Source organism: Chlorocebus sabaeus, chromosome 22 (genome assembly GCF_047675955.1).
Source record: "Chlorocebus sabaeus isolate Y175 chromosome 22, mChlSab1.0.hap1, whole genome shotgun sequence".
Lineage (NCBI taxonomy): Eukaryota > Metazoa > Chordata > Mammalia > Primates > Cercopithecidae > Chlorocebus > Chlorocebus sabaeus.
The window spans coordinates 4,823,658-4,850,527 of NC_132925.1; positions in this window are offsets into that span (position 1 = coordinate 4,823,658).

Genomic DNA, 26,870 nt, shown 5'->3' on the forward strand with positions numbered 1-26,870 from the left:
TGTATACCTAAGTGACAAAACTGCACATTCTGCACATGTACCCCAGAACTTAAAGTATAATTTAAAAATTAAAATAATAAAATAAAATAAAAATAAAGCAATTTTTCAGAAAACAAAAAATTTCAAAACTCACCCGACAAAAAGAGATAATCTGAATATTCCTGTAACTCTTACATAAACTTAATTTTTAGTTCAAAAACTTTTAAGATAATCTTTAGGCCCAGAAATACTTTCACGTGAGTTTCAGAAGACAAAATAGCGCCAAATTTACACATTTCTTTTGGACAACAGAGGGAAGTGAACACTTCCCAAATCATTTTTTGAAGCCAGTCTTATCCTGACATTAAAACCAGGCCAAAAGAGAACAGGAAGAGAAAACTGGAAGCAATTATCTTTCACGAATATAGATGCAAAAGTTATGAGAAAAATTTTAACAAATCAAAGTTATATGTTATATATATGCATATACATATATACAGACACACACACACATAGAAACACATAATGGCGAAGTGGAGTTTATACTGCCAATGGAAGGCTGGATTCATATACGAAGATAAATCAATGCAATACACCATGAACAGCTTAAAAAAAATCAATGTATCATATTAACTGACGCAGAAAAAAATAATATTCAGTGTACCTCAATAATAGAAACTCTCTGCACGGTAAAAATAGAGAAGACATCTTCTACTTAGTCAAAGATATCTACCAAACAAAACAAAACAAAAAGCAACAATAAAAACAATTCCAGCTAAGATTTTACCGAATGGTGAAAGACAATGCAACTTCCCACTCATGATTAGAAACAAGGCATGTGTATCCTTTCTCAACATTTCTAATCAGCATCATATTAGAATGTCCTAGATAATACAAGGCAAAAAACTAAGATAAAATTAAAAATGGAAATTGTCCCTATTTACAGATGATATGATTATTTACATTGAAAATCCCAAATAATCTACAAGACATTCATTATACAAACGTGGGATTAGGAAAGTTTCAATTTACAAGGTCTATACAACAAAAAATACGTATTCATATAAACTAGCAATAAGCAATTGAATACCTGTATCATAAACCAAATTTACAATAGCTACAAAAATGAAATAATTAGGTATGTCCAAATGGTTTCTATAAGACCTGTATGATGCGTACTATAAAACAGTGTATAAAATAGTGATGGAAAAGATCCAGAAAAACATAAATACATGTAAAGATAAACTGAGTTCATGAACATATGATACAGATTAGTAAAGATGTCAATTTTCTCCAAATGGATCTATAGATTTAACTTAATTTTTAATAAAATTTCATGCAGAATTTTTTTGTAGTTTTATACATGGCAGTTTTTAAATGTTTAAGGAAAGTCGAAGAAACAAAAACAGCCACAGGAAGTTTGAAAAATAAAATGAAATTGGAGGAATGACACTAGCTAATTTTAAGATTTACTCTACATGAGGACAGTGTTGTACCGGCAAAAGTATAAACACATACATCAGTGGAAGTATGGAGAATCCAAATGTAGACACATTCAAATATGGCCATTTAATTTTTGATAAAAGTACAAAAAAATTTTCATCAAGTCAGGCTGGAGCAATTGGGCATCCAAATAAAAATGAATTTCAACACAAAAACACATGCTGTATATAAAATAAACTCAAAACGAATCACAGACCTTAATTTAAAACCCCAAACTATAAAACACTTACAAGAAAAGGTAGGGAAATATATCTGTGAGCTGAGGTTAGGCAAACAGTGTTTAGATATGACAAGAAAAATGTGTAATGATAAAATGAACTTTATAAAATTTTTAAAATATCTATGAAAATGACATTAAGTGAATGAAGTCAATGCAGAAATAAAAATTAGCACATAATTAGCCAATACAGAAAAGTAAGTTGAAACTGTAAAAGAATATTGCTACATAACTGCCTGAGTGGCTTAAGTGAAAAATGCTGAAAATATCAAGTGCTGACAAGGCTGCAGAGCAACTCAATCTCTCATGCAAATCTGGTGGATTAAAAACTAGTACAGCCACTCTGCAAAAAAAAAAAAAAATTGTTAGGCAGTATTTTATAAAGAGACACACATATGTGGGAACTTCATTATTTGGCATTCACTCAAGAAATTTGAAAACTATCGTTCATATAATAAACAGTACACAAATGCTTATAAAAGTTCTTTTTTATATTTGCCAACAACTAGAAACTACTGAAATGCCCCTCAGTGGATAAAAGGAGATACACACCTTGGTATATCCATGTAATAGAATATAACAGCAGCAAAAGGGAATGGGCTACTTATTCATCCAACTTGGGTGGATATCAAAGACATATGCTGAATGAAAAAAAAGCCAGTCTCAATAAGTCACATGCTATATGTTTCCATTTATATTATATCCCTGAAAAGACAAAACTGTAGTGAGGGAGAATCAGTCTGTGATTGTAAGAATTAAGGATGAGTGGAAAGTGTGTCACTGAAAAGGAATAGCAAAGAGGGAGTTTATGGAATGGTGTAACTGTGCTGTATCCTGACTATGCTACTGGTTATGTGAATCTCTACAAGTGTTGAAATTCATGAAACTTTATACAAAAACAAAAATCCCACTGAATATTTATATGAAAATATCAACTATAATGTTAATAGTAACAAAAGAAAAGTAATTGGGAGAAGAATTTCTAGACTTGATTATCCATATAAAGTCTAGAATCTTATTCAAAAAATATCCCCTTGCTTACTAAAATTTCTCTAAATGTAAAAGTGCCATTTGGTCTGTGAAAGAGGAAGGAAGGAAGGAAAGAAGGAAAGGAAGGAAGGAAGGAAGGAAGGAAGGAGGGAGGGAGGGAGGGAGGGAAGGGAAGGAGGAAGATGGAAATTTATCACTAATTAAATAATATGACAATTCTATGGTTTCATAATTTATTTCACATGAATACAAACATTAATGATCAGGTTCTAAATATACACCCTGAAAATACAATTATAAGACAAATCCATTTATATTTTATTATTTATAACTTGATATGATAAAGTGAACAGCAAAGAACTGAGAAAAATGTTTCCAGTATGAATTGTGTGTCTTTTCAACTCTTCTCTATTTATAACTTTGCATAGTTATCTAGATGCAGTAACTTAAACTTTCTGACTCTTCTGTTGAGGTGATGATAAACCATACTTTGCTGAGTTATTATGAAGATTAAATGAGAAAATGTATACTGTGATATATACTGAAATATACCATTTATATCTCTGACGACTACCAAGGAGCCAATACCCTTGAGAAACATCATCAGTTAACAATTTGATTGATGTACATTAGGTACACTGCATTAATTGTTCAGAAGGTATACCTGTTCAGAATGGGACATTTAGTAGAACCAAATAAATATAACTAAGCAACCAAATAGAAAAGCGAGACAAATATGAAGCCATGACCTATCACAGAGACAAAAATACAAAGCCTTTCAAAAGAATTCACAATAGGTTCACTGATTTGAAATGGCAAAAAAAAAAAAAAAAAAAAAAAAAAAAAGATTGGAATGAAAGTTTTAGCATAAATTTTCAGTGTTGTGATAGTGTGTATTCACAGATAATACAAAAAACTTCATGAACAGTCTTCTTGTGTGTATCTTTGCTATTTCCTCCCACCTCTATATTCTACTTCCCACCATACACTGAAACACATCTACAATCTAGTTTGTCACAAATTAGCCGAAGGAAGCTTAGAATTAAAACCAGGCTTGCCCTCATCTCTTCTCAGATACTCTAATGTTTCTGTTTAGGGAAGAGAGGGGAAAAAAAAAAGAAAAAGAAAAGAAAAGAAAGAGGCTCGGCATGGTGGCTCACGCCTGTAATCCCAGCATTTTGGGAGGCCGAGGCAGAAGGATCACCTGAAGTCGGAATTCTACACAAGCCTGGCCAACACGGCAAAACCCCGTCGTACCAAAAATACAAAAACGAGCCGGGCGTGGTGGCGGCGCCTGTGGTCCCAGCTACTCAGGAGGCTGAGGCAGGAGAATGGCGGGAACCCGAGGGGCGGAGCTTGCAGGGAGCCAAGATGGCGCCGCTCACTCCAGCGTGGGCCACAGAGCCGGACTCCGTCTCAAAAACAAAAACAAAACAAAAGAGAGCCCGCGACAGAGAAAGAGAAAATGTTTTCACAGCCTACAGTAACACTCCTTGTTTTCCATCCACATGGGCTTCCTTTTCGTTTCCCAGGTGTGTCTAACTCACTCTATTTAGCTTCTGAACATGTACACTCTGGAACGCTCCCTCCATGGTTCTTAGCACAGCTAGTCTACCGGCATCTCTTGGATCTGGGTTTCGATGGTACCTTCTGTAGAGGCTTTCTGATAACCATATTTAAACGGACTTCTTTCATTTACTGTCAACTTCATTCATATAACTTATTTGTAATTTTCTAGGCTTTTTATTTATATTTATGTGAAGTATATATCATTCCCAGAAGAACACAAGTTTCATCATTCATGTCTTCTTAGTTCCAGCAGTTAGAAGAATGTCTAAAATAAGAGAGATACTTGCAGCATTAATTTTGTTGTTGAATTTCTTTAACCTTTATTTTTTCATCAGGTAGCTTAGCTTTGAATGACCCTGAATATATAAGGGGAAAAAAGAAAACAATGAATCTCAATTTATAATAGTGTCAAGTAAAGGAAAAAAAATAAAATGATTAAAATATGCCCAAGCAAAAGTTGCTTTCTGCATAAATATTAAGATTATATTTCTATTTAATAAAATTAGAGTTCCTTTTGAACTGAGCCCTATTTAATACATGTACTCTTACAACCCAAATATATGTATACCCTAAAATCTAAATGTTATTTCAAACACTTACATTCTCAGTGTAACAATGCATTTTGGTTTGCAAAAGAGAAAAGTCTGCGACTGCCAAGACCATTCTTCTCAGAAATGTGATTTCTTTTAAAAATATTCTGTTTCTAAATTACAAGTGGTTTAATCAGAAAATTGATTCAGAGAAATGGCTTTCCAGACAAAATATACTGAATTAATTATTTTCTTGGAATTAACTACCTTTAATTTTTCTCCTTTATGTTGTTAAAGTTTAATAAATTAAAATTTGCCAGAAGGAACTAAGTCATTCGGGTTTAGATGCTCACATTCTTTGGCATTAGCTTTCTGGAGACACAAGGATTTTGTCCTCTCTTTATGCTTACCACCCTAGATGCATCTGTCTGTCATCTTTTTTAATTTAAACAGGCAACATTGAGGATTCTTAACAATACCTCTGACCCCTGAGAAACAGGATATATAGCAGTCCATTAATTAATTGTTTGAAATGAAGGAATATGGCACATCAAATATCATGCCTCTCTGCTCCATTGCACAGCACACCCACATCACATTGTCCATTTATATTTCTGACGACTACCAAAGAGCCAATACCCTTGAGAAGCATCATAAGTTAGCAATTTGATTGATGTACTTTAGGCTGTCAATGACTTGTTCTATCTGGAGTATTTTCTTTTTTGCATGAAAGAAAGATGGTCAAAATATGTATCAGACCTCAAATCAAATTAAAGCCCAGAAGATTTCATTGCCATTCTGCTTTTTGTTTCATACATAAATTTACATAAAATTGAGTTAAGATTTCATATCTGTTTCAATTTTCTTCCCATTTTAGACATTCTGAAATGAAAAGCGGTTTAGCAGAACATTGCATTAATTGTTTCAGGAGAGTTACACAATCAACTCAGCTATTTTCTAATTTAACTTCAGGAGACACTATTGTTCTTTTGCATATTCTCCTTAGTTATAATTTATAAATTATTCACATTCATAGTCACTAAAAGAAACATGAACAGAAAGAGTGTTATCAAGAGGCAGTAAAATGACAAGTGGGAGGCCTGGACTTTCCTTCAATATTTTAAATGATCTTTTGACCTTCACAAAGAGAATTTATCTTGCATAGAATCATTTCATAAGAATTAATAATTATAGTACACTAAAGACTTTTAAATGAGGTAAGTTACTTTTTTTTGACACAATTAAGCATTAAGACTATTCCTATTGTTGGGACTAGTAAAGTACTAGTACTTTTACTAATATAGTAACTATTAAGAATAATCCAGTTTATTAGATATATTAAAAGTTTGACGACGAGTTTCTGAATACCTTTATAGAAGGTCAAGTTAATTCAGCTTAAAAACCTACATCATAAAAACTGACAGAAATGTTAGTTCTGAGAAAATCACAGCCACTCTTAACATATAATATTTCTGACTTCAGAATTAAATAATTCTTATACAGATAATTGTAGATCGTGCCTTACATGTTTTCTGCCAATCTACTACACTAAGAATATGTACATTTGATTGAAGTTTGAGCAAATCCCTGTTGGGGGTGTTGTTGTATAAGGAATTCACTAGTTTTGTCTGAGGCCCATTTGCTGTTCTTTTCCATCTCAATAACTTGAATAATCTCTACTTGGTACTAGGAATTAGGACCTACTTTGAAACATTCTCAAATATCTCGATTCATTGCTGCATTTTTTCTTATGCTAATTCCTAAAACCATAGCACGCCTGCAGTACCCAGTTTTCCTGTAGTTTTGTTATGCAATTCTTTCCTACATGCATTAACCAGACATTTTCTTTCCTCTATAATAATACTACACTTTGAATCTTTCATTGTGCTGTTTAGAGATCCCTTAACATCCTTTTTTGACTATATGAATACATGTCTTTTCTGTTGAAACATAACCTAAGGGAGCAAATGTACTTTATTATTATTATTATTATTCAAAAGGGTTAGTCTTATGCGCTCCTAGCTCATTATTCATTTTATTCTATTCTGTCCTTCAGTTGAACTGAATAAAAGATGCACAGAAAGATGAATCTTAAAAAGCAGAATAAGTTATCTCTTCAAGCAAATGGAATTCAGCTCACACTTTACTACAAACTTGAGTGGATACTATAGCATTCTAATTTCAATTTACTAAAATATAATATTCCACAAATATGTTAGGAATTAAAAGGTATTTTTAATATTACATAACCTCTTTACCATATATTGCTCAGATAGTTAATATCAGTATTCCAATTACTGGGGGTAGGTTGTGGTGGTGTGCAAGAAAAAAACAAAACAAACAAACCAAAAAAGTCTTGGTTACCTACATTTGAGGTTTACAGGGACTAATTGTTTCTGAAAATCATGATTCATGAACATTTGGGTCTCCCTTATCACTGACCAACTATAGGACCATAAAATGAAGCAACAGACAACTCTGTTTTCAATATTTTCAAACACTGTGCGCTTCTTTTCTCCTAGACTTTTTGCCTTCTAAATCAGTTATAAAATTTTATTTATCTTTGTAGGCCTAAAGCTTAGCATAGTTTCTCACTCTTCTCATGCTGATAGAAAGAATGGAAGCAAGGATGAAAGAAATATGCAGATGAGGAGGCAGGAAGACAAAAGATGCAGGAGAAAAGCAAACTGGCACAATAGTCTACCTACTTTACAAAGCTATGGTAAAGATGAAATATGTGGAAAATGCCTGAAAAAGAAAATATTATAGTAAAAATATTATATATTTGTTTTGCTATATGCCAAGGCACTATTATATGTGTGTATATATATAGTACATGTATATATAGATGTGTGTGTATATTTGTATGCATATGTATATGTGTTTATATACATGTATGTGTGTATATTCCAAGTTTTACAACATCCCTTTGAAATTGATGCTATAGCTTTCATATTACAGGGGAGGAAACTGTGTCACTAGGAAAAAAAGTAAACTTTCTAATATTTCAAAGCTGGAAAGTGGCAGAAACAAGATTTTTAACCGAGTCTGTCTAACCAAAAGACACCTTATTCTAATATTCACCTAAAAATGAATGTTATCGTTTCATTCCAATTTGAGAAAAATTATAATCTACATTAGTTCAAATAAAGCTAATCCATTAAAATGAGAATTTATCGATTTTATTTTTTATCTCTTCTTTCAATATTTCAACAAGCAAAAAAACAGGAAGAAAGGAACAAATGAATGAAGGAAAGAAGAAAGGAAAATGGGAAGAAATGAGAAGAAAGAAGAGAAAGAGGAGAAGGGAAAAAGGGAGGAAAGAAGGGAAGGGCAGAGGGATGGGGAGGGGGAGGGAGGGAAGGAGGAACGAAGGAAGGGAGGAAAGAAGGTAGGGAGAAAGACAGAAAGGAAGGGAGGGAAGGAGGGAGAAAAAAAGGGAAAAGAAAAGAGGAAGTCTCTTCTATCCTCCAAGCCCACATGTTTAAACTGCCTGTGGTTTCAAATATTTCTGATCGTCACATTGTTGCAGATTCGACGTGCACATTATGAAATTTTTACTTTCCAGATTTAGCATCGATTAAAAAAAAAACCTACATTATTCTTTTCTAGAGTATTACTCAGATGAATTCATTTGATGGTAGCTACTAGTTCTTTGGAAGGTATCATTTTCCATTCCAGAAAGGAATGGTTTCAGCGTACCCTAAAAATTAGAAATCAATCCCCAATGTCATACATTTTATTTCATTTATTTAACTAGTCTAGGTGATACCCTTCTATTTATTTATTTATTTATTTATTTATCTGAAACGGAGTCTTGCTCTGTCGCCAGGCTGGAGTGCAGTGGCGCGGTCTCAGCTCACTGCAAGCTCCGCCTCCTGAGTCCAAGCGATTCCCCTGCCTCAGCCTCCCAAGTAGCTGGCATTACAGGCGCCCGCCACCATGCCCGGCTGATTTTTTGTATTTAGTAGAAACTGGATTTCACCATGTTGGCCAAGACAATCTTGTCTCCTGACCTCGTGATCCGCCCAGCTCGGCCTCCCAAAGTGGTGGGATTACAGGTGTGAGCCACCACGCTGGCCTCTAGGTCATATTATTAAAATCGATTGTGCAGCCTTGTCACGTATATGATGGAAATCTTTACTTAGATATCTAGTCCGCAGCTTCTCCCTGTATGGGGTTATAGATACATTATTTATGAATGATAAAGTAAAAAGCTACACCTAGGTTTTCCCCATAACATTGAAATTTACAACTCAGAAATCTAACGTCAAAGATTGTTTACTTCATATTCCAATGCAAAAATTTTCAGTACAGTTACAGATAATAATAGGAATTAAAATATATTTTATATATTTAATATAATCACTATATGCACATACATAGTTTTAAACTAAGCGGCTACAAATACAGATGATGCTCCTTTGTGCCCCTGCCGGACCTAACTGTGCACTTTCCTGTAAGCTCGCAGGCGATGTTAATACATTTGAGGCTTATATTTCCATTAAAAATAGAGTTGTACATATGATACATTTTTCACTTTGAAAAAGTATATGAATTTTATCATATTGTATGTAGCCTTCTTCAAATTGTGTTCTATTCAACATTATGGATACATTTCTACCATTAAATAAATATTGAAATGTATAAATAAGAACTTGATAATCCCGCATCCTCTTCAACTACACAGCTCTCTTTTTCTTCTCATCTATTTTCTGTGTAGTCCCAGCTGCTTAGGAGGCTGAGGAAGGGAGATCACCTGAACCCGGGAGGCGGAGCTTGCAGTCAGCCAAGACTGCACCACTGCACTCCCCGCTGGCAACAGAGCCAGACTCCCTCTCAAAAACAAAAAAGAAAAAAAAAAGTGTTTTCTTAAGCTGTTCTTGCTTCACGCTCACCTCCCACTTCCCTTTGACTTTCACTCTGGTCACTTAATAGTTCTCACTAAAATTATTCATTACTTTTGCCACATTAGGCAGATATATTTAGATATCATTTTACTTTTCAATATCATTCAAAAATTATTATGACTATTTTATTCTTGATTTTTTCTCTCCTGATCTGCTCTACTCTATGGTTTACAACACCACCTTAGATTTTGAACTGGATCTTTACGTATTTGTTTCCTACCTGTACTTTTTCTCTATCAATAATTACAAAACTAGTTTAGGCAAAGTTAAAAAAAATTCTTGGCAAATCTTATCGCAAAGTATTAGTTGGGCTTACAGACAAATTCCCAAAACTTAATGCTTCCATCTTTCTTTCTACTGTTTAATTCATTCTGCTGGCACTTTAAAACAAAGGATATTTAAAAATAAATAATTTTTATTATATTTAAATTTATATTATATTTATTATATTATAAATCTAGAAACCTGCTATTTAAGAGCACTACTAAATTTTGAATTTGGTAGACGCAAATTGTTCTCTTTCTGAAAATCTTTGGCTTATATTTCATATATTGTGTAAAACAAACCCCAACATTGACATATTAGACCAAAAATCACTGTGAGAGTTACAACCAAAACTACAAGAGCTGGATCTTAGCGGGGTCAGTAGCTTCAGATACAACTTGGTGAAGAATGCTGCCCAAGAACACTTCTACAAGACGGCCAAGTGGCATGGCCACCTCGGCTCTCTATTTTGGAAAGGAGAAATACTTGATTAAAAGAGCAGAGAGCCACCAGCACTCAGGTGTGGACATGGTTTTATGGAAAATGTGGCCTGCTGTACTTTCATGGAAGTGAAAACCACATAGCAGTAGAGTGTAAAATCTATACCCCCAAATATATGTGTGATCTTTGGAAAATTATATATTCTTTTTGAGTCTCAATTTTTCTACCAGTGAAATTAAAATTACTAAATTAACTAAATTACTTTAGTAATTTAAATTTACTACTTTAGTAAGTTAAATTTACTAAATTAAATTACTAAATATGACTAAAACGAAATTAGTCATATTCACTTATTTGAGATATGCAGAAGGATTGTTAATTTCAATAATATAAATGCTCGATGTTTAACTTATAATAATTAGTCAATAAATGGTCACAGTTATGATGTTAGTTTGGAAAAACTGTTACTAAACTTCCCCAGATAGCCAGAAAAACAGTATATTATTTTTGTTTTCATTGTTTTATCCCTAAAAATCCAAACAAATAATACTATAGCTCTCTTTCTTCTACGTAATCTTAAAAAGCCATGTTAATGAAAGGTCAAATACAAAAAGAAACTCTGTTATGCAAATAAAACTGATTTGATCAAATGGACCTTTCAAAAATAGAGTAAACACACATACACACACCAAAAATATGTGATCATATGCATCCTTATGTCAAATATTTCAGTTATTCTAAGATTTGTTTTATTTAAAGAATTTGGATTCTATTTCTTTTTGTAGGAATAGCACTAAGCAAAAACAAATAAATATATAGGCACTACACATTGCTAATTCTGAAATAGCTGGGATTCAGGGTTTTATAAAAAATTAAAATAAAACAATAAAGCTGTATTAGTTTATTTGGGCTACTATAACAAAATAGCATCAATGAGGTGGTTTTTAAGCAACAGAAATTTATGTCTTGTGGTTCTGGAGATTGGAAATTCCAAGTTCAAGGCACTGACAGAGTTGGTGTTTGATGAGGGCCTACTTCCTCACAGACAGCATCCTTCTTCCTATGTCCTCACATGGAAGAAATATTGGGGGCTCACTTAGGCCTCTTTCATGAGGACATCAATCCCATTCATGAAGGTTCTAGCCTCGTAACCTAATCACCTTTCAAAAGTCTCACCATCTAACATCATCACATTGGTGATTACATTTTAATACATGAATTTTGAGGGCACAAAAACTTCAGACCTTTGCAAAAGTCAACCAACACACATTAAGAAGCACACAAAAACAAGATCGGTTTTCATTGGAGTACAAACCCCAAAGATTTGGAATAGGAAATAGTACATAATTTCTCTATTTTCCTTAGTTACATATATTAACCACGGTTATGAAAAGGGTAGGCAGAGGTGATTAATAGTATCCAGCTATCTGCTGAATAGATTTTACATTAAACAAATGTATAATTTGGACAAATTACGGGCTAATATATTCTTTTAGAATTAGACACTTTGCTCAATTATCAATCTTTTAAAACTGATTTATGGTAGTCTATTCTCAGTCATAGTTGTGATCATTTTAAAATGAAGACATACAACAAATCATATCGCTTCTAGGGAAAAAAAAAAAAATCCTCCCATCTCTCCTAACTCACTCAGAATCAAATCTCAGGCCCCTACTTTAGCTTACCAGGTCCTAGTTACTACAACCTTATGATTATTTTACCGGACCTAAATTCTAGCTTTCCTCTTTTTACTCAGGGGGCCTCAGTCACTGATCTCCTTTTACAATTTTGAAAGTGCCAATCATGCTTATTGCGGTGTGACATTTACTGTTCATTATGGTTTGAATTTTTTTTCCTAATATGTCTGAAAGACTTCTTAGTTATCACTTCATTCAGGTTTCTGCTCAAATGCTTCTATATCTGAAATAGTATCCTACTCAACCAACAGCTTCCCATGCTGTAAAGCAGCGTTCATCTTCATAGCTCTTATTGCCATTAACATAACAGACATTGACCTGTTTACATTGTTTGTTCCCAGTTGAATGTAAACTCCAGGAGAGCAGGAATTTATTTCCCAGTTGTATTTGCAGCACCTATGAGAGTTCTTGGCACATAATGGAAGCAAAATAAATATTTGTTGAATCAATCAATCAAATGAATGAATGAATGAATAAGAAGATAGTCATTAAGCACTTTTTAAAGTATAACTATTTGAAGTTGGCAATTAAAAGGGAATAGAGATCTCTGGATAACAGGCAGATAGAAGATAAAAATACTAATTTGTGTTTTATGTATTTAAGATTTTAATTTAGATAGATGATAAAATATTTTGCTAGATAAAGAAATACTCCTTGGAATCTGCTAGTATAGGTTCATGTTATTTTACCATAAAGATGGTAATTATGCATTCTTTATCAGCTACTAATTTAAATTCTTTAAACATGTGGTAAAATTTCATAGTCTTTATTGACTTGCTAAATTAACATAAAGTTCTTTTTAAGAAACTACATTGTATTACACATTATGTGTATGCCATTCTAATCTCAAGTTTAACTTTTCCTTTTTTTCTACATAAAAGAGTCACAAAGTGTAAAAGGGAGATTTTCAAATCATCACTAGAGATTAAAAGAGCGATTCCCTCCCAAATGTGTGAAACTTGAAGGAATTCGGTTAGAAAATACTTTGATGGGGGGAGGGAAAAGGGGAAGGCACAGTAAATTATTTTTATGACTCCGAATCCTGTGTTGTACATGCGCGCGCGCACACACACACACACACACACACATTCATTAGTGTATCTTGATCTTCAGTGATGCCTCTTGTCAAAAAATAGACAGACTCCGTGGAGCCCTACACGGAGCAAGAAAACTGAAGCACTACCTAATCGGTAGCTGGGGCTACAGGTATCGTGAATGACCTGGTGAAGAGGGACTGATGGTAATGAGACATCCAATAATGCACATTTCATAGACTGCTTGTACGGAGGTCTCTTTTCTTGTCGGATTTAACCTTAACAGGCAGCCAAAGTTAGGTTGGGCTTGAATAAATGTAAAATTCAATGTTCTATCACTTTACAATATCACCTCTTCTCCACATAAATAACAGAATCTTTAGGATGTTGAAAATCACAATAACTACAATCCCTTTCCCATTGGTTTTGCTCTGACATTGAATAAAGTGTGGAGGATTTCCACAGTCACTTAGGAGTCTTACTTGGTTTCTGTTATGGAACAAAGAACACATATGTCTGTAAGTTTGAACACACAGAAAAAAAACAACAACAACAAAAAAGATACAGACACATAAAAAAACTTAAAACTTTGTCAAAAGTAAATAATAACATATATTCCACAGTAAACATGGGTCAAGCATTACTTTGAGCTTTTTATAGGTATTGAGTAATTTATTCACTTAAAAAATTCAATAAATATAATACTGAAAATTACAAAGGTAATTATTTCCAATTTGTCTTTCTTTTTTATACATACATATAGATACAGATATGAATTGATAAAGTTATAACTATATAGATATTCATTTTCTATATAAGCATTAAATAGGAAATGATAGTAAACATGGCAAATTATGCCTAAATCATATTTTAAATGTTAACTTAAAAGCAGAGAATATAATTATGGCAAATAATTGAATACATTAATTTTCAAAGGAAACTAATTCAGATTCTTGAAAAACACCAACATAAAACATTAAGGCAATTTTTCTACTTTATAGATGAGTAAACCAACTCAAAGAAAATTATGTAAGTTGCTTATAAACACTTGGGAATAAAACATTTCCTAATAATGAGATAAAATGTAAAACTAGGCTGGACACGGTGGCTAACTCGTGTAATCCCAGCACTTTGGGAGGCTGAGACGGGCAGATCACTTGAGGTCAGGAGTTCGAGACCAGCCTTGCCAACATGGTGAAACCCCATCTCTAATAAAATTACAAAAATTAGCCGGGCGTGGTGGTGTGTGCCTGTAATCCCAGCCACCCAGGAGGCTGAGGCAGGAGAATCACATGAAACCAGGAGGTGGAGATTACGTCACTGCACTCCAGTCTGGGTAACAGAGCAAGACTCTCTTAAAATAAATAAATAAATAAATAAATAAATAAATAAAACAAATAAGTAAAACAAAGCCTATATTAATAGTAAAACATATATATATATAATTATCACAATCACATCAATATTCTATAAGTAAGATCATTCCACATTATAGAAAAAGATGATCTTTTAAAGTTATGTTTCAGATTATTAAATTGACGGCAACCATCAACTAAGCTATCCCAAATAAAATTAGACAGCAATTTCATGTATGAATATAAGTAGAAAATAATTTTTAAAATGTATAAATATATTCAATATTATAATATAATAAAACCCATAAAATCCAAGTAATGTTTATTCTAATAATATGTATTATGTTGTATATTTGTATATTAAGATATACAGTAATATATTTCACTGGTGTGATACTTTAAGGGAAGAAAATGAATGTAGACCACATCAATAGATGTTGACATATAATTCTATATAATTAAGCATGTGTTAATGAGTAAAGCAAATAATAAACTCCCATTGGCTTAAGGGGTTATTCTTAAAAGTGGTATTAGATCTATCCGAAACCAACACCTTAAATTAACTACTACATGCAACTCTTCAAGTTCAAATACTTACAAGTAAAGCATAGAAACAAAGAATGAAAATAAATCATTTCAAAGACAAGGTTTATGAAAAAACAACATCTTTTGAAAAGTGTCTGTTCATGTGCTTCACCCACTTTTTGATGGGGTTGTTTGCTTTACTCTTGTAAATTTGTTTAAGTTCCTTGTAGATGCTGGATATTAGCCCTTTGTCAGATGGATAGATTGCAAAATTTTTCTCCCATTCTGTAGGCTGCCTGTGCACTCTGATGATAGTTTCTTTTGCTGTGCAGAAGCTCTTTAGTTTAATTAGATCCCATATGTCAATTTTGACTTTTGTTGCTATTGCTTTTGGTGTTTTAGTCATGACACTTAATGAAGCCAACAAACATATAAAAAAATGCTCATCACCACTGGTCATTAGAGAAATGCAAATCAAAACCACAATAGATACCATCTCATATCAGTTAGAATGGCAATCATTAAAAAGTCAGAAAGCAACAGATGCTAGAGAGGATGTGGAGAAACAGAAATGCTTTCATACTGTTGGTGGGAGTGTAAATTAGTTCAACCATTGTGGAAGAGAGTGGGGTGCTTCCTCAAGGATCTAGAACTAGAAATGTCAATTGATCCAACAATCCCATTAGTGGGTATATACCCAAAGGATTATAAATCATTCTACCATGAAGACCCCCCACAACATACGTAAGTTTATCGCAGCACTATTCACAATATCAAAGACTTGGAACCAACCCAAATGCCCATCAATGATAGACTGGATAAAGAAAATGTGGCACATATACGCCACGGAATACTATGCAGCCATAAAAAAGATGAGTTCATGTCCTTTCCAGGGTCTTGGATGAAGCTGGAAACCATCATTCTCAGCAAATTAACACAGGAACAGAAAACCAGTACCACATGTTCTCACTCATAAGCGGGAGTTGAACAATGAGAACACATGGGCACAGGGAGAAGAACATCACACACCGGTGATTGGGGGTTGGGGGCCTGTTGGGGGTTGGGGGCAAGGGGAGGGATAGCATTAGGAGAACTACCTAATGTAGATGACAGGTTGATGGGTGCAGCAAACAACCATGGCACATGCATACCTATGTAACAAACCTGCACATTCTGTACATGTATCCCAGAACCTGAAATATAATTTAAAATATCTATGTTATATCTAAGGTCTTTCATTTTAATTTTAGTTCATTTCATTTAACAACTTGCCAGCCAAAAGAGGGCTATGGCAGCAAGGAGGTGGTTAGGGGATTGTACAAATTATTTCAACCATCCTTTTCTCTATGTTCTCTGAAATGGCTATTAATAGTATTGGATTTCCTGGGTTAATTATCATGATTGATTTGTATTTGAAAGTGTGAATTTTATTGTATTTCCTTAATTTTGTAGTTTAGCTACTCCTGATATTTTCTTCTAGCAATCAAAGTTTTAATTCCCAATAACCCATTTTTGCACACAAATTTTTCCTTTCTCTTTTTAAATAATAGTCTATCGTTCATTACTTAATCTGTCTGACCTGCAGATTTGAATTCTTATCTGCAATCTCAGATGCACAGCATGTGACAAGCAAGCGATAGCCTCTAATCGAACATAGCCTAAGACACTTCTTTCTTCCTGCCTCGTTCATAAGCTGCTATTCATCTTCCTAACACTAATTTCCATCCATCATAAGAGAAACTGGTTTCTCTTTGTTTCCTTTGATAACCAAAGCCTGTGATACCCAATTTTATCACTCACGAGTTTTACCTTAAACACCAGAATGTGATTCAGCCATTTTTATTTTGCTGCTTTGTAACAAGGATGGCTTTTCCTTCATTACCCAATAATATGTGCTTTACTTCCATTTGATACCTCATCAGAATGGTCTTTGCCATTCCTATTTCTAACAAATTCTCTTCAGGCTTACATAAGTATTCTCTAAGAAGGCTGAGTCTTTCTCAATAGTCTTCTTTCTGAGTCTTCACCAGAGTGACGCTTACCAGTGCTTTCAGGACAATAGAGGCTTTTCCTAGCACGCAGTCCAAAACTCTTCCAGCCTCTACCCGTTACCCACTTCCAAAGAATACAGTAGTTTTAGTAAATATTACTAAATAGTAATAGTATATACTTCCAAACTGATACTCAATTTACTGTAACTTCTTCAATGTATTTTTCAAAAGTTATCAGATAATAATTTTCCAATCTAATATATTAAATCATACCTAATTTTTGCTTGATTTGTGCTTCTTTCATTAATCTTAGGTTTGATTGTATTTTGTACTCTTTTTTAATACTTTGAATCTGTCAAAATATCCTTTCAGTTTTCTGCAGGTCCAGCTCATTCTCATCTACAAGATCTTAACATAAATAACATTGCTTTAGAGAGGTTAGTTTGGATTATCCTATGTGTGCTTTCTAATTACTTTTTTTCTCATCTCTTTAAAAATGTCCTTTATGACACTGATCACAACTTGTACTCTTGCCTAATTATTTGTTAATTGTTTACATCCTGTTTCACAACCCACAAAGCAATGTACTCCATGTTGACATGTATTATAACTCTTTTTTATACTATACACCAACGTCAAAAAGAACTTCACACATAGTATGTATTACATGAGTTCCTGTGCCATAAATTAATTAATCATAAAACAATTATGTGCCAACTGTAGAAAATTTCCACTAGAGTATAATTTCCAGGCAAGGAGAGACTTCTTTTTCCTAGTAATTATTGAACTAAAAAAGTGCCTGGTGTTTAATATATATTTAACATTTATTTATGGAATTGAATTATTTTGAGTCCTCAGAAGTTGGTTAGGGTTATCTGCTATTTTAAATCCAAATAATATATAGTTAAAATTGCTAAAAAACACATAAATAGAAACAGTGTTAGTTCCAAATTAAATAGGTATTGGCTGTTACATCACACACACACACACACACACACACACACACACACACACACACACTTTATCTCTGCAACGTATATTTTGAGGGCTAACTTAAATCATAGTGAAGACTTCCCTTTAAACAAAAAAAATTGGAGAAAAAAGGCAAAGTAAATATTAACGTATTAAGTCAGCGTTGGTGGACAATTAAACTAGATTATGAAGGATCATCTTTAGAGCCTTTCTAAACATTATAAAATAACTTTGTTATGTTGGCGAGTACATGAAACAGCTCACAAATGAGTTGACACTTTGCAGGAAGCAATTATTGCCTAAGGTAGGAAGTTTAAATGTTTGCTTTTCTTTTATGCATCATGAAGTGGGAAAGGTCTTCCTATAAGTAAAAAAGATAATGATGTTGACACAAAGATTATAAAGAGCCACATTGCTTTGAAAAACTCTCTGAAATTCTAGTTAAAGATCAAAACACTCTTTTACAAAGCACATCTGAACAATGTGTGATCAGAAGATGGCAAGAGTTGTACTACCAAATCCTTGCTGGTAGAGCAGCTTTTCCACATATTACTCATTCCTCTTTCCTTTTTCTTTTTTGAATGGTTGCATAAGAACAAAGAAAGCTGATTTTATGTCTTCCTGTAGGGAAAAGAGATCAAACTACTCAATGTGATGGTTTATGTTGGCTTTTGTATATAAATACCAGTTTCTTCTTATTGTTTAGCTGGATCTATATGTGTCATAGTTTTACACTTTTGCATAAACCAGCAAGTGTGCTATAGCTAACACAGGCAAAAGCATTGCTACAGATGTTATTTTTGTTAACTGGAAAATAAACTTAATAAAAAAAAAAAAAAGTTTATTCTGCTCAGCTGGGCAGCTGGTTTAACTCAGCCTTTCATCATGCATCTCAAATGCTCCATCCAGGACAGCAGAACAGCCTAGGCATGTCCTCAAGATAATGGGAGGGACACACACTTGCAAATAGAAACCTACCCATAAATCATCTCCAAAAGTCTAGGCTTAGAACGGGTATATTATTTACTTCTAGTTCAGTCCTTGACCGAGCATGTATAGAGCTAAGGGGTAAAGCTGGTCACTCTACACATGGTGAAAAGATATTGTCATATACTAGGCAAAAATGTGGAAACAGACCATAGAAAGAAGGAAGGGATTGAATCTACTGGTGCATTGACTGCTGCTTTTGTAACTCCTTCCATCAGGGTTAACTTATTTTAAAATACAGGTTAGGACAGAGAAAACATTTCCGAGAACTTTGGTCTTTAAACTGTCAAATGTATGGGTCTAGATACCTACATTAGGGTAATAACTACAATGGAAGTCTAATAGATTATGGGAGAGATTTTTTTTTTCCATTTTAATTGATGTAAGCCTTTCTGGTTATAATTCTTAGAGTCATATGATTATGCTATTGTAGGCTACTAAGTGCTTGATAAGAACATACCGATTTAAACATTATCACTAGTGCAAAGGAATATCAGATTAAAGATTAAATCCTTAAGTAATTAACTTAATAAGTCACTTTAAAGAAAATACAATGACAATCTTCACTTACCTGGAGTTAAATCGTTTTATCTAATTTTGTAATCTCATTTATTGATAGAAAAATGTATGGCATGAGACTCTATGATGTTCACAATTTCCTACATCTTCACATTTTGCAGTTATCCCTAACTGGTTTAATATATCTTAGTAAACTAAAATTCTATTTAACATATATTATAGAATTAAGATCACTGATTCAAAGAGCATGATACATGCTAACTCCTATATAATGTAGTCATCACTATCGACAGCCTGCAATTTATTTTCAAAGTTAAAGAAACAAGATTTTGACAATATATTATCTAATCTGTTTGTGTAAAAATATTTTTGCCAAACTAAGTGTTCTTGAAATGAAATTCTGAATAATGCTGTTAGGATAGGAGACTTAGTCACAAAAGCAGCATACATTGTTTCTGAAATCATACAGGAAAAAGAGAGCCATATAAACACACAAAAAATGTGAAAAGTGCATTACTCCAGAAATGTATATACTACAGTACACATGTGTAGAAAGACTCTTGAGTTCTAACATTGCCTCATACATTTTTACTATCTTTTTCAACACAGTGAAGGGCGGCTACTCATTCTTTTGGCAAATGCAGAAATTGAGGCTGGGAACTAAATAAACGAGATCAGGTATCAGTGTAATAAGCATTATTATATATATATGAATTCAGTCCTCCTTTAGCTTATATAAAAGGCACCTCATGCATGAATTAAGTTTGGTAATAGAATGAGTCAGTCAATTAGTAATTGGAGCCAGAAAATTGTAAGTGCCCTTTCTTTGAAAACTCATATGGGATACTGAACAAAAAGTGCGAAAGAAAAGTAACGTTCTGTAAAAATATTTGTAACTGTGGATAAGCAATTTTAAATTTCATACTGCTGAAAATTTTCACAATACCACCACCAGGTAGGCATGTTTATAACTACCATACAGAAAAATACACTTAGAAACACAATTATAATTTAAATTTACATTTAAAAATCAGGATGCAGTCCCCAACAAACAAAATACGTAGAAGAAAATATTAAATTTGTGTATCATGTAAAGATACGAAAATTTATTTTAAAGTCCAAAAAGCTAAACATGGTCTCTGCTGATTACTCTGGGATCATTGCTTACTATTCCCATTCCTCTTTCTCTGCTGTTTTGTTTTGTTTTGTTTTGTTTTGTTTCAAGACAGCGTCTCGCTCTTTGGCCCAGGCTGGGGTGTAGTGCACAATCTCGCCCCACTGCAACCTCTGCCCCCTGCGTTCAAGCGATTCTCCTGTCTCAGCCTCCCAAGTAGCTGGGAATACAGATGCCCGCCACCACGCCTAACTAATTTTTGTATTTTTTTAGTAGAGATGGGCTTTCCTTATGTTGTCCAGGTTGGTCCTGAACTCCTGACCTCAGGTTATCCGCCCTCCTCGGCCACTCAAAGTGTAGGATTACAGGCGTGAGCCACTGTGGCCAGCCTCCCAGGTCTTTGAAACACTCATAGCATACACACAAACACAAAACAAACACCAACCAGGTCACATTAAATGTGCTTCAGTTGCTGCACTCTGCCATGTTATCTCTTGCCATGATTTTACCCACGTTGATCCCTCTGCCAAGGTAACTTTTTCTTCTTACCTTCATCTCTTTTACTTTTTTTGATATCTCATCATTTTAAACTATTTTATTTTTAAAAGGAAATCGTAACAATTAGCATGATTTTTTGTGATAATTAAATGAGTTAATACTTGGAAAACACGTAGGATAGTTACAGAAGCATACAAAGGGTAATATATGTTATTCTTAATATTACTGCTCACCCTGCAGATATCTGCCTAAGAATCATTTCCATCTGCAAGTCTCCTCGGGCCTTCTAATAGTAGCCTTACATCCCAAATGTGCAACATCTATGTGCCCTGATGTATTTCACGCTGTTTTACAATTGTGGATGCTTACCTGTATACTCCCTCCGTTCGTCTGTATCATCACTGAGAAATGGTTCTCTATCTTTTTGTCTCATAAAATAACTACCAAAAAGAGAGAAATAAAGATGATATCCAAAAAACAACATGCTTAGGGGCATGCCAGAAGATGATATGGACTGTAGACTCATCCCTATCTAAATTGTTTGAGGACCGCTGATTTAGTTTTTGAAAGAGGAAGTGAAAAACATTTTATGGTGATTAAAAAGAAAGGCCAAAATGCTATCAAAAAATTGGGTGAAAAGCAACCAAAATTATAAAGGTTGAGTATACATAGATACACATTTGGTAAAGAAAAATTTTTTAAAAATTCAGTAACAATAGCATATTCACCAACTGTGTTAATTAGGGTTATACAGAGAAACATAACAAATAGAATATTAGGTATAGATAGATTGGATAGGCAGAGAGAGAGAGATTTATTTTAAGGAATTAGCTTATGTAATTTTGGGGTCTGGCAAGTCAAAAATCTGCAAGGTAGGCCAGAAGTTGGGACACCCAAGGAAGAAGTCATATTGCAGCTCCAGCTCCAGTCCAAAAGTAATCTGTTGGCCAAATACCTTGTCCTTCAGAAGACATCAATCTTTTTTCTCTTAAAGTCTTCAAGTAATTATTAGGTGACGCATATCCCCACGTTATGGAAGGTAATCTGCTGTATTCAAAATCTACTGATTGAAATGTTACCCTTTAGAAATAACTACACAGCAACATCTAGACTTGCATTTGACCAAATATCTGGGTACTATGACCTACCTAAGTTGAAGCATAAAATTAACCATCACAACACTAGAAAAGCGAGGTTTGAATTAATTTGTTCTCTCTACGTTTTTACCCATTGGCCAGTTTATTTAGTCTCCTTCATTTCAAAACAAAAGTCATAAAGAGACCAGGTTTGGAAAATGAGGTGCCCGATGGAATCTGCCTGTACTAGGCCTTGCTTTTGAATAATTAATGACTACTTTTTATTTGTAGCAGTATTCCTGTTATTAATTAGAGTAATTCTTTGCTATATTTTGCTGTTATAAGCACAGCCTTATATTCCAAAGGCCTGAATCTAAATTATTGAATATCATTAGTAAAGTAACTCTAATCAAATATTCACAAACTCTTGTGGCAGCCTTCAAATATCTACAGAAAAGGAAACAAAAATTTATCATTTTAAGTATTACAAGGTCATTATGAATTAAAAATGAAAGGTGTTTTTAAAACAGATTAGTGCCTGGCAGATGGCAAATTCACAATCAATGATATTGTTAGTTTGATTACCGCTTTATCTTTCTGTTAGAAGAGCAAATAAGTAAGAGAATAAGAATAAAAATCAGGTCAATGTCGACTAAGGCCTATCTTAATCCACGCATAAACTTATGCATTACTTAATATACTTTTACACCTTCCAAATGTTTGCATGACAACATACTAAAATATAATTTCAAACTGTTAAAAAATAAATGACCAAGAAAGTAAGATTACCACAATTATCTTCACATCCTGTATAGAGAAAGAAATTAACTTCGGAGTATTGTACCAACCTCAATGTGTATCTTGCAATTACGTATTTCTTGTTATAATAGAGATTGATTCGTAATAATATAGCCACATACGAGTCTAGCTTGTCAGTGCAATATGCCATTAAAAGGGGAAAATAACTACTTAGGGAGAAGTTAGGTAAAGAGCTCTTTAGGCTGACCTTTTGCTGATAAATTGATGATGTTCTCATTAGCAGCAACCCTGCTGTTTGCCCTCAATAAAGGATAACATCCTGCTGTTAACGTAATTTCCATTTTTGTGATTTAATGACACAATTACATTGAAGATACTTTTTCCAAATGGATTAGGGTTTAAAAGAAGGTAAAAATGTTTTAAACATTTGTATTCTGTTTTCCCTGAACCAAATAATATTTTTCACATTGTGTGATTATATACGATAAATATATCAGAAAGGTGGACGACATTCAAGTCATTTTTAAATATACTTGCTACTAAAAATAATAGTTATTAAACCTTGTATTATAAATATTTTAATATTTTTTCTTGCAATACAGTTAGTATTACTGTCCATAGAATAGTCAAATTAATTTATTTTATATCATGAAAAATATTACATCTTTTTCTCTGAAATTCAGATAACTCTTTTCGTAATTTAATTGAATCCTGATACTACAGAAGCCTGGTCATTAGATATATTTTCTGAAGGGAAGCAGCATATCATTATGGGAAGAGCAGAGACTTTGAAATCTAGCAGATATATGTTTAAATTTTGGCTTTAACCTTTATTAGATAAGTGATTTTGAACAAATTATAGTCCTTAGAAAAATATTAGTTTTTTTCATCTGATGAAGTAGTGAATGGAAAATTAGATAATGGATATAAATCATATGGCTTATAACTGGTGCCAAAGTTCAGACCTTTCAATTTGGGGCATCTAATGATTTAATAAAAGAGAACACCAAGGAAGGAGTTTCCTTCATTGTTGAGTCTCTTGCCTTGATTCATGAGACAATTAAATAATCTGTAAATTGTGATATATATATAATTTCTGTTGGAATCATTGTTTCTTTATTTTATTATGATTCAAATGTTTGTCCATAAAATACTATTAGTATATTTCTTAATTGTAGTGGTCAGTTTGTTTTTGAGGAAAAAACATAAAAATGAAAAGCTCAAGAGAAATCATGTAAATATTGAACACATATGTAGAACATTGAGGCTCCTATAATCAATTCCAAAATAAAGAGAAGGCTATTACCAGACGGTCCTCCCACCACACACACACACACACACACACACACACACACACACACCCCGGCACACACACTTTCCCACAGACGTGAGTACCTGGAAAAGAAAAGACAGAATAGTGGCACCATAGTTGGGCAACTGCTGTACTCAGAGGAAAAACAGGGATCCCCTAAATGTCAGAAGCCAGCAGAGATCTAGTGGAACACTAGAATTTCTGGTAGAAATAGACACTGTTATGACCAAGGCAGAAACACCTTAGAGTTTCCCAGAAATATGAGGGGCCAGATTTTGTAGATATTTAGATGTCTATTATATTGTAAACAATTGGAGACAGAAAGCAGGCAAAATCTGAAAATATTTGTTTTCAAAGTTATGTAACAACATAGCTTTCTATAACTGTATGGCATATTACCATTGTGCTGTGTCAAAAACAGTACAGATTTGCCCTTTACAAAAACAATATTGTCTATGTGTATATATGTGTGTACGTGTGTGTGTGTGTTTGTGTGTAGGATATAGAAACATTTATATATAAGGTAGCAAATATAATATATATTAAATTGACCATGAAATAGGTGGATCTGTAGATTCATGTAGATCTGTATATTTAAGTACACCATGAAATACGTGACTCTGAAGAAAAAATGTTCAGAAGCAGAACATCTCTAAACAATGTCAAAAGTCTTAATTCTACAATTCATTTTTCTATACACCAATATGTAAATAAATATTTCAACATTCTACACATTAATATTGTAATATGCTTAAACTGTTACTTTTTTTTTTTATCCCAAAGTGATCTATTGCAAGCATATTGGTTTTGTTTGTTTGTGTTTGTTTTCTGAGACGGAGTCTCGCTCTGTGGCCCAGGCTGGAGTGAGTGGCGCGATCTCGGCTCACTGCAAGCTCCACCCCCCGGGTTCCCGCCATTCTCCTGCCTCAGCCTCCCGAGTAGCTGGGACCACAGGCGCCGCCACCACGCCCGGCTATTTTCAGTAGAGACGGGGTTTCACCGTGTTAGCCAGGATAGTCTCGATCTCCTGACCTCGTGGCCCACCCGCCTGGGCTGCAGTGCTGGTATTACAGGCGTGAGCCACTGCGCCTGGCCACAAGCATATTGCTAATAGCTCAGGTAAATATATACATTTTAACTCACCATTTTACTACATAAAATTTATTGTTTAAGGTTATTAAATTATTAATGCACTGCATGTATTATATAAAGGTAGACATTTTCATCATCTAAATTGGAAACTTTAATATTTCCTGAACTTTTATATAAAAAAAAATGAGGGTTTGTTTTTATATTATTTATACTGTGAATTCAACATTAGCAAATTGTTGAGAATACAATTAAAAATTCATCATATTATTGAACTCATTGCATATATTTAAATAAGAATACAGCACTTTTTCCTCTTAAAGTGTTTACTTTTCCATGGTTGTTTAATTCAAGACAGACCAGTGATCACTTACTTAAGTTTTGAACAATCCTTTTAACTTTCTATAGCAAAGGCTCTTAAATGAAATAATACCTATAATTAAGATTTTCCTATGATTTTTAAATTTAGAATTTTAAATTTCATTTAATCAACCATCTTTAATCTTTTATAATTTCCAAAAACCACAATTAAGTGGGCCTCCAGAAGACAATTAAGAGTATCAGTTCCCAAGTTCCGATTTACACTGATTCATTATTGACAATATGCCTTTCTCTCATCTTACATCTTTCAAAGGTACTCATCCTTTTTATCCTCACCCTTTATACATAAAACTGGGTATTGGATTCCTGGATTCAACCTGGGCTCAATGTCATCACCATTCATAACATTTCTCTTTTTCTACCACTTTTAGACAATTTAGGTTTATTAAAGTCAATACCGGTTCTCCATCTCTTAGTACTTCCTGCATGAATGGAGATCCAGCAGCCATCTAAAACAACTAGCAAGGTAAATGGAAACTTTGCTCAAATGCATTTACACAATTAAGACTAGAATAATGAGAGAAATCCTCCACAATACATTTAGAAAGAGCACAATGCTGTTTTCAAAGTGTAGATGTCACTCATGTCTCTCCATTATTATCATGTGTAATTATTGAAATAATGAAAGATTTCACAAGTTTGCACTTAATGGTCCCGTGAAGCACATAAACTCCACTGTTAATTCCATACTATAGACATCAAAGATGGAGTAATTCAAACTGAGTTCACAGAAACAACATACATTTTAATCTAGTCACAGAATAAAGATATCATTATGAAACATTCCATGAGGCTACCATTTCAAAAAGCCCAACTGGGCCATATGAATAAATAAATCCATAAATAAATAAAACAAAAAATGGATATGAGATATTCATCATCCACAGATCTATAAATATACACCTTTATATGAATTAATATTAAATTTATTTTGCCATAGGTCAAGAAAGCTTGAGAATGCAAGGGTGTGATGAAGGCAGAAAATATGGTTAAGGAAGTGAGAAAAGTAGGATCTGATAGCTTAAGATTAGTAAATTCACAATAGCAAAGACTTATAATCAACCCAAATGTCCATCAGTGACAGACTGGATTAAGAAATGTGGCACATATACACCATGGAATACTATGCAGACATAAAAAAGGATGGGTTCGTGTTCT